Below are 10,783 nucleotides of genomic sequence, written 5' to 3' on the forward strand. Positions count from 1 at the left end.
TTACTGCAAGAAAGTCCCAACCCCTGAGGAAAAGGCGTCATGTACACCATGACAATTGTGTTGTATATCCTTTTTTTAATAAGTTTGATAAAAGCTCAGCAGGTGGCTATCACAAAAACAGGTGCTCAACAGGTGGCCAACACTAAAGTGAATGGCACCACCACATTTTGGTACAATTCATCCAACACACAAGTGGCTGCGTTCACCTTTGATTTTTGTAGTATGATACCCATATATTGCAAAAGACGACCGGGTTGGGCACAGCGGGCATGCATGACACCCCGCCCGGATCAGATATACGTGTGTATAACGGATGATTTTTGGGGACAGAACTGTGACCATTGGGGATCAGTGGGATGGAGTACTGGAGCAGGTTGGGGGTATCAACCACAGAGTGCCTTAGATAGGAAAGATAAGGTGGGGAAGCCCCTCATTAAACGCATGTCCATCAGGAAGTCAGGGTGCAGTGATGACGGAGAAAGACTCGTCCTAAGCATTGAGAATCCCATCCCTGGTGATGCAGGACTTGGTTAGGCAGGTACCCACCGTATGGTATACCTCTAGCAAAATTTTACCTAAAGGACATGTATCGCTCATCAGAACCAGTGGTCAATCCCCTCAGACCCTCCATTCGTACCATAGGTGACATGGTGGCAATAACAAATCCCACCTTTGAGGACACTATGGCCGCAGAAACTGTTTTTTCTGATACCAACCTGTGGCTTGAGTGGATGAGGTTCAGTGCCAGCCAGCATAACAAAAGTAATTGTTATCTCTGTGGTAGTGCTAGGCCACATTTAGGTACAGTCCCTCTCACAATCCCATGGGATAATGAGGAATGCTTCCTCAGCCTGTTCACCAACACATTCACCAACCATTCCACATGTGAGAACTGGAAGAAGGAATATCCGATGGTTACTAAAAGCTCAAAGCCTGGAGAGGGTATTACTATCTATCCAGGGAATTACACCTGTTACTCTAATTACAAAGGCAAAGGGAGGTTTCTGGGTAATTTTACAGAAGGTTATTGTTCCACCTACAGCAGCATTCCAGGGGTTAAGGTGCAGAATCAGACCCAGTCTCTCGGTGACATATACTGGATCTGTGGGGACCAAAAGATTAGAACCAGATTGGAAGGGATTGGACTGGTGAGTGTGCTCTTGCAAAGGCCATTATGCCTCTCCACATCCTAGCAGAAAATACCCATGACCCAATGCCTGGCCGTAGGAGGAAGCGAAAAGCTCCTTCTGGTAGTTTTGACCACATGTGTATATAGATGCCATTGGAGTCCCAAGGGGGGTGCCTAATGAATTTAAAGCCAGAGACCAAATAAAAGCAGGTTTCCAATCCCTGATTCCCATGGTAACTGTTAATAAAAATGTAGATTGGATAAATTACATATGCTACAACCAACAGAGGTTTGTGAATTACACCAGGGATGCCCTCCAAGGAATCGTTGACCAGTTAGCCCCTACATCCTACATGACATTCCAGAATAGGATGGCTCTGGACATGATTTTAGCGGAAAAAGGAGGTGTCTGTAAAATGATAGAAGGAACCGGAACATGTTGTACATATATTCCTGACAATACTGGCCCGACTGGTAAGGTTACTCTGGCTATAAAGAAATTAGAAGACCTGTCAGTTGAGTTGAAGAAGAATTCAGGGATCACAGACCCATGGGATCAATACTTCAGTTGGATGAGTGGGTGGCAAAAGATACTTGCCCAAATAGGGATAACTGTATTAATAGTTCTGATTTTCTTGGCTCTGGCTGTATGCTGTGTTATACCATGTGTGAAGAAATTGATAAGCAAAGCTGTAGACAACAGTACACCTACCTTCCTGAACCAGGAGCAAGAGGATCTCCATATGATAGATGAAGAAAAACCTTATACCCCATTACGGTCCCTCCCTGCCAACAGTAATCTCACAATTTTGTAGGGATAGCATCTGTAAGGGATTTCCGGCAAGACGAACCGCGATTGGAAATGCGGGATCGCGCACGTGCACACGCACGGCGAAGATTGGCACCAGAAGGCCTATTTAAGGAGTGTCTCTGATCATGTTCAGTGCTGACTGGTCTTCAGCTCCCCCCGTGTCCTGCTTGTTTCTGTACGATTCTTCCATTGCTGACCTGGCTTGTTCCTCACCTGACTTTGATTGCTCTCCTGATACTGGTTCCTGACTTCGGCTCTGCTCTTGACCTTGGCTTTTCCTCCTGATTCTGTACCGCACTGCCCGACTGTTGATGACCTTGGCTATTCCATGACACTGCTCCTGTCTCTTGTCCTCACTAGCTGACTTGCTCTGCTGCACACCTGGCAATCTACCAAACCTGCTCTGCCTGCTACTCCTGTGCCAAAATCAGAGGATCTTCAGCCTTCCAAGGTATTCATCTGCAAGAGCTGCAAACAACTACTGGCACTCTTGTTCCCCTGGGTCCTAGACTCCCTCTATTTCGACCTCAGCGGGGTCAGGACTAGTGACACAAGTGAGGCCGACCTTGTCAATTCAGTCTCCCATCAGGTACATGACAGCATCTGACTTTCTTATGTTCAAAATCTGTGGCAAGGGGGGTGATGAAATAGTCATCACCTGTCTAACGTACAGCATAAAAGAGTTCCAAGGTACATAAGGACAGATGAGCTAGGTTTTATAGGGACAGAGTAAAATAGTCATTTTAAAGGGGGACTGTGATGGATATGATAAAATGCCTATTTGGTTTCTTGTTGAATATATAAATTTTTTCTATGTATATCTACTTTTATACTTCTATATTTCTAAATGCTTTGTATGAATATATATTTGTGTTGTGTGTATATTTATTGTCCTTCTTGCTCAAGAAATGTCTGCTCAGCAACCCCTCCCTTCGAGCCAACTTGAAGACAAAGGAATATTTTTCTTTCTATAGATAAGACATCGACCAAGATCACGCCTATACTCTGAAGAAGATTGTTTTCGTGTAGAGTGACCAATCAAAGACTAATATAATGCTTATGCTGTTCTCACGTGATGTTTGCATCATTTTGCATATATAAACTCACTTTTTCATTTCAATAAATTAGAGACGTTTTGACAGACCAAACGTGTCAGTGTGAGTTTCTTTATGTGCGCACATTCCTGAGCTAGCCAGCAAGATTAATTAGGGCAGGAGCAGATAATCACTGGACACTTAGTCCTCATCTAAATCGTGTGTGTGTTCACCTAATTTCAGCTCACTCTGGTCACATGATCCTCTATGTCAGCTAGTGGTGGCTTCAGGGGAGAAGAGAGAACACTGAACAGCGTGCGAGTGTGTGTGTACATGTGTGTGTGTCTGTGTATGCATGTACATGTGTGTGTGTGTGCATGTACATGTGTGCGTATGTACGTACATGTGTCTGAGTATGTATGTACATATGTCTGTGCATGTGTATTTCTGTTTAAGTACATGTATCTGTGTGTATGCGTGTCTGTACGTGCCTGTGTATATACAGTACATGTGTCTGTATGTGTACGTGTTTCTGTGTGTGTATGTGTATGTACATGTCTGTGTGTACAGGTGTCTCTGTGTGTGTTTGGTGGCAAGTAACTCTTAAGGTCTGGCTAGTAGCTCAGGACTTGAAATTTTAAGCCCTGCTATAACGTTCATGCAAACCAATTAATTTGCACGTATTGGGATTTTTTTTTAGCAAAGACATGTCGCAGAATACATTTTGGCCGAAATTTATGATGAAATTTGATTTTAAATTTTTTTTGCTGAACATGTTTTATAGCAAAAAGTCCAAAATATTGTTTTATTTCTCAAAATTGTCGGTCTTTTTTTTATAGTGCAAATAAAAAAAACGCATTGGCGATCAGATACCACTAAAAGAAAGCCCAATTCGTGTTGCATTACCGCGCAATTGTCAGTTAAAGCGATGCAGCGCCATAACACAAACTGCTTCTGTAACCGATTCCTGACCGCCCTATAGCAGAAATACTGCTACAGGGCGGCACAGGTGCACAAAATCATATATATATACGTGATTTGCGCTCCCATGGTTTTCACGCCCCTCCCAGATAGCGTCAGATTGCCCATCAGTACACCAGTCATCACATTTAACCCCTCGATTGCCAGGAAGACGCTCATACACAATAAACCTCCATTGCTAGTATAGTGTCTGAACGGATCAATATGTTTGATCAGATCAGCACTATACCAGCGTTCACATTAGTAAAGCGTCCCCAAAAATGCAGCGTTAGCGGGATCAGCTACGGCACCTGCCAGCACCTGCATTTATCCCCTACTCTTACCCCCCTTCTCCCCCAGCAAGTGCAGTGCCAGTAGGTCACTGTCACTTGATCTATTGCACACAAAACTGCAGTGTTCGCAGAATCAGACCTGATTCTGTTAGCACTTGCCAATAAATTTTGATGACTCTCATATGCAGCAGAGTGCCAGTACTAGTGCCCCGCTACCTTGTAGTGAACTGGCGAACACCAGCGGTCTAGTACATCCTGGTGTTTCAAATATCTCTTAGATTATAAGCTCCAAGGGGCAGGGCCCTCCTAACCCTCTTGTATTGAACTGTATCGTTGCTGTATTGTCTCCCGTTATATTGTAAAGCGCTGAGCAAACTGTTGGCTCTGTATAAATCCTGTATAATAATCTTAATAATAATACCCAGCACTGCAGTATCACTTGGCGACGTGGTGAGTCCCATAAGTACAGTACAAGCTGGTGCGGTGGCGAGCACAAGTATTGTCCCGCAACCACCAAGAATTCGCATACAGGCCGTAGAGCCCAAAGTATCCTTCCGGATGTGCTTGAAAATCCCGATTGGCAGCCCACAAATTCTGCAGCACTTGTACTTCCCCCATTCACTGCCCAACCCGGAATTCAGGTGGAAATAGCAAATTTAACTACTCCCCTTGATTTTTTTGGAGCTGTTTTTCACGGAAGATCTGTATGCATTGATTGTGGATCAAAGCATTTTATATGCACAACAATGTATCGCCGCCAACCAAAATTCAAACCTTGCCAGACCATTCGCATGGAAACCCATTACGGTCTTCGAATTTATATTTTTTTGGGGCCTAACCCTCAACATGGGCATTACTAAAAAAAATAATTGCGTTTGTATTGGTCCACAGACCCGATTCATCATATGCCTGTGTTTTCTGCTGCCAGGCATAGATATGAGAGTATAATGTGTTTTATGCATTTCAACAACAATACACGTCCTCGAGGTGACCCTGAATTTGACCGGCTCCACAAAATTCAGCCCCTCGCAAATCAACTTAACCAAAAATTTGCAGATGTCTATACTCCCCAGCAAAAAATCTGCGTTAATGAGTCCCTCATTAATTTTTCTGTCTGCCTTGCATTCAAACAATTTCTCCCCCGCAAGTGTGCCAGATATGGGGTAAAGATGTAGAAGACCTGTGAGAGGACAACAGGCTATACTTATAAGTTTCGGATTTACGAGGGAATAGATAGTCACGTAGAGCCCCCCCAGATGCCCAGACTACACTACAAGATAGTTTGGGACTTGGTGTCATCATTTTTCCATATGGGGTACCACTTATACGTGGACAATTTTTATTGAAGCGTGCCACTATTTAGACATTTGTACAATCTTGGAACTGGCGCATGTGGCAGTGTGACCTAATGTGTGCCCACCATTAGAAGTGGGTGGATGGAGGTAGGAATATTCTAATGGTGGGTATACCACACAATTTTTTTTTTTGGCAGAGATGTCTTCTCTTTTTTTCATTCAGTCCACAGGCTGCATACAAAAAAAAAAAAAAAAATAGAACATAGAGCATAGAGCATATATACCCAACCAGGACCAGTGACATTCTGGTACTGGAATTTGAATGGTTATACCAGAATGATGCCTACAGCTGCAGGCATCATCCTGGTGTCATTTTTTTCAGCTGGCGATCGGCTTTCATGTAAAAGCAATCCTAGTGGCTATTTAGCTGCAGGATTGCTTTTACAAGCAGCAGGAGACAATGCCCCCCCTCCCCCGCTGCCTTCCACGGCCTTCTCGGGCAGTCCTGTGCCATCGGGGGAACCTGAGAATGCAGCCGGTGTATCTGCCAGCTAACAATAGAGCTGATTGGAGACCAGAATGGTGCCAATCATCTCTATAGCCTAAGAAATCAGAAGCTACGAGCATTTCATCACTTCAGTTTCGCAGGATATAAACAGCGCCATTTGTAAATTGGGAAAGCATCTGATCACACCGATCCTGGTTTGATTAGATAATGTAAGGGTAGAGGAGATATCTAGAGTCTAATAGAACCCAGCATTCTGAAAAAAGAATATATGACAATGCCCATTGAAGTTATAGGGGATATTTGCATTTCCTGTGATAGCATTAAAAGTGCTAAAAAAAATTAAATAAAATAGAGGGACAGTGTAAAAATAATTAAAAAAATCAAAATAATAATCAAAATAGAAAAAAAAAAGTACCCTCACCCCCCCCCCGTGCATGCGCGCACCTGCGTACACGAGCCTTGACCCTGTGCCAGTATGGAAACAGCAGTGCACCATGCATGTGAGGTATCGCCACGAACGTCAGATCACGGGTAGTAATTCTAGCTCTAGACCTCCTCTGTAAATCTAAAATGGTAGCTTGTAAAGGCTTTTAAAACATTGCCTATGGATATTAAAAACGTATGCAGTGTGTCACCATTGCACGGGGCATGCACAGTTTTAAAGCATGTCATGTTTGGTATCTATTTACTCAGCATACCATCATCTTTTATATTTTACCAAATAATTGGCCAATATATTGTTTTTGTGCATTAAAAGTAAAAAAAAGTGTATTTAAAAAAAAAAATCGCTGCCTGAGTACTATGTGACATAAAAAATTGCAGCACCCACCATTTTATTCACTAGGGTGTTTGCTTTAAAAAAATATATAATGTTTGGGGTTTAAAATAATTTCCTAGCAAAAACTACAGCTTTTTTTCTTGTGAACAAAAAGGCCCTGATTTACTTGACTTGAGTCTACCAGCAGACTCTGAACATTCAGGCAGACTCAATTAACCACTTGCCGACCGCGCATAGCCGAATGACGGCTTCACCGCGGCCGGCCAGTTCTGAGTGGACGTCATATGACGTCCTCCCAGAACGCGCTCTCCTGCGCGCCCCAGGGGGCGCGCACCCGGCGATCTCCGTGATCGCTGTGTCCTACGGACACAGCTGATCACGAGATGTGGTGAAAGGCCGATCCCACCGGCCTTTTACCACGTGATCAGCGGTGTCCAATGACACGCTGATCACAGGAAAATGCAAGTGCCGGTTCTCGGCTGCACTTTCCTCACGCTGTCAGATCGTGAGGAAAGTACTGCCGAGAACCGGCAGTTGTCAGAGCGGGGATCGGCACCGATCATCAGGGCACTGATGATCAGTGCCCTGATGATCGGTGCCCAGCAGTGACCCCCGCAAGTTCCGATCAGCTGTGCGCCCACTAGCCCCGCCCACCCATTCCCAGCAGTGCCCCCACCTGTGCCCAGCAGTGCCCCCACCTGTGCCCAGCAGTGCCCCCACCTGTGCCACTCTGCAGTGCCACCTACCTGTGCCCAGCAGTGCCACCTACATGTGCCCAGCAGTGCCACCCACCTGTGCCCACCCACCTGTGCCCACCAGCGCCACCCACCTGTGCCCACCAGTGCCACCCACCTGTGCCCACCCACCAGTGCTGTCCACCAGTGCCACCCACCAGTGCCACCCACCAGTGCTGCCAGTCAGTGCCACCAGTCAGTGCCCAGGGGTTGTGCCAGTCAGTGCCGCCAGTCAGTGCCCAGAAGTGATGCCAGTCAGTGCCGTCTATCAGTACCCATCATCAGTGTCACCTATCAGTGCCGCCTATCAGTGCTGCATATCAGTGCCGCCTATCCGTGACCCCTAATTAGTGCTGTCTATCAGTGCCGCCTATCCGTGCCACCTCATTAGTACTGCCTATCAGTGCCCTTTAGTGCTGCCTATCAGTGCCCATCAGTGCCACCTATCAGTGCCCATCAGTGCCGCCTCATCAACGCAAATCAGTGAAGGAGAAAAAATACCTGTTTGAAAAATTTTATAAAAGAAACAAATAAACTTTTTTTTTTTTTTCAAATTTTTTGCACTTTTTTTAATTTATAGCGCAAAAAGTAAAGCGCCCAGTGGCGATTAAATACCACCAAAAGAAAGCTCTATTTGTGAGAAAAAAATGATCAAAATTTCATATGGGTACAATGTTGCATGACCGCGCAATTGTCAATCAAAGTGCGGCAGCGCTGAAAGCTGAAAATTGGCCTGGTAAGGAAGGGGGTATAAGTGCCTGGTAGGCAAGTGGTTAAATCAATCAAGACCTGACGGTCTTCTGAGAGGCATCTAGCAATCTCATTGACAAACGTCTACTTTACTATTAGTAAATGTGGACTCGCGTCTGGCACATTTTTAGGTGCAATACCGGATATGTTCGCTTGATGGCGCACAAGCGCGGACTTTGTACCTTTGGTGTTTTTCTGTTTGCATAAGAGAATACTTAGAATGTAACATAAAAAGTACACCTATTATATCTTTTTTTTTTTTTGCTGTTTCTCCAAAATGATCACACAACTAATGCATTTACTAATGAATGTCATACATTCTATTTTCAAATGTTAAACATTTTCACACTTATATCTCAAATAATTTGGAATGTCTAGTTCTAAGTTCCCAATATAAAGATATAGCTTCCTTCTCTTTAATCATGTAACTATTCTATGTTAACCACTTGCCTACCAGGCACTTATACCCCCTTATTTACCAGGCCAATTTTCAGCTTTCAGCGCTGCCGCAATTTGATTGACAATTGCGCGGTCATGCAACATTGTACCCATATGAAATTTTGATCATTTTTTTCTCACAAATAGAGCTTTCTTTTGGTGGTATTTAATTGCCGCTGGGCGCTTTACTTTTTGCACTATAAATAAAAAAAGTGCAAAAAATTTGAAAAAAAAAAAAGTTTCTTTGTTTCTATTATAAAATTTTTCAAACAGGTATTTTTTCTCCTTCACTGATGTACGTTGATGAGGCAGCACTGATGGGCACTGATAGGTGGCACTGATGGGCACTGATAGGCAGCACTAAAGGGCACTGATAGGCAGTACTAATGAGGTGGCACGGATAGGCGGCACTGATAGACAGCACTAATGAGGTGTCACGAATAGGCGGCACTAATATGCAGCACTGATAGGCGGCACTGATAGGTGACACTGATGATGGGTACTGATAGACGGCACTGACTGGCATCACTGCTGGGCACTGACTGGCGGCACTGACTGGCACAACCCCTGGGCACTGACTGGTGGCACTGACTGGCAGCACTGGTGGGTGGCACTGGTGGGTGGCACTGGTGGGCAGCACTGGTGGGTGGGCACAGGTGGGTGGCACTGGTGGGCACAGGTGGGTGGCACTGCTGGGCACAGGTAGGTGGCACTTCTGGGCACAGGTGTGTGACACTGCAGAGTGGCACAGGTGGGTGCACTGCTGGGCACAGGTGGGTGATCTGCTGGGCACAGGTGGGTGATCTGCTGGGCACAGGTGGGCGGAGCTAGTGGGCGCACTGCTGGGCACAGGTGGGCGAAACTTTCGGGTGGTACTGCTGGGCACCGATCATCAGGGCACTGGTCATCAGTGCCCTGATGATCGGTGCCGATCCCCGCTCTGACAGCTGCCGGTTCTCGGCAGTACTTTCCTCACAATCTGACAGTGTGAGGAAAGTGCAGCCGAGAACCGGCACTTGCATTTCCCTCTGATCAGCGTGTCATTGGACACCGCTGATCACGTGGTAACAGGCCGCTGTGATTGGCCTTTTACCACATCACGTGATCAGCTGTGTCCGTAGGACACAGCGATCACGGAGATTGCCGGGTGCACGCCCCCTGGGGAGTGCAGGAGAGCGCGTTCTGGGAGGCCGTCATATGACGTCCACTCAGAACTGGCCGGCTGCAGTGCAGCCGTCATTCGGCTATCTGCGGTCGGCAACTAGTTAAGGTATTAATGCGCATGGGTTATACACATCACAAATCTGGGGGTGCAGCGGTATGCTGGTAGCTATGGGTTAGTCATCCAGCTCCATCCATCCATCCATCCATCCATCAGGGTGGGTGCCAAAATGGTAAGGGGAGGAATTAGCTCAGCCACAGGAGCCAGAAAGGTGCTTAATAGTGTAATACACACGTCACAAGGGTGGTTTACCTTTCACGAGTTCATGCACCACTGTTTGTCACGAATAAACCACACGTGCCATTCATAGGCACTCTCTGAGTTGGTACTCTGACACGAAGGACATTCCATTATTCAGGAATGATTATATGAACTTTTTTTGTGCATCATTTACCAGTTTAAATCATCATTAATGGGCAGCACAGTGGCTTAATGGTTAGCACATCTGCCTTGCAGTAAATGGGTCATGGGCTTGATTCCTGACCATGGCACCTCCTGCATGGAGTTTGCATGTTCTCCCTGGGCTTGCATGGGTTTCCTCCAAGTACTCCAGTTTCCTCCCACACTCCAAAGACATGCTGGTAGGTGTATTGATTCCTGTCCAAATTGGCCCTAGTGTATGAATGTGATTTAGAGATCTTAGATTGTACACCCCTTGAGGGTTAAGGACTGATGTGAATGTACAATATATGTGTAAAGCACTGCATAAATTGACTGCACTATAAAAGTACCTAAAATAAATAAATTATTGCACTTTTTGGATTTTACATGCGTTGATGATTGATATCATGTATTTATAGCACTGCACTATTATTTTAACATATTTCTATT

At 45.3% G+C, this 10,783-nt stretch overlaps 1 pseudogene; it reads left to right on the forward strand.

Moving 5' to 3' along the window:
* The first annotated feature begins 273 nt into the window (after positions 1–273).
* On the forward strand, positions 274–10,385 carry LOC149451897 (uncharacterized; annotated as a pseudogene).
* The last annotated feature ends 398 nt before the right edge of the window (positions 10,386–10,783 follow it).

Source organism: Staurois parvus, unplaced genomic scaffold, assembly GCF_062004578.1.
Source record: "Staurois parvus isolate SC_StPar_1 unplaced genomic scaffold, SC_StPar_1.0 ptg000511l, whole genome shotgun sequence".
Taxonomy (NCBI): domain Eukaryota; kingdom Metazoa; phylum Chordata; class Amphibia; order Anura; family Ranidae; genus Staurois; species Staurois parvus.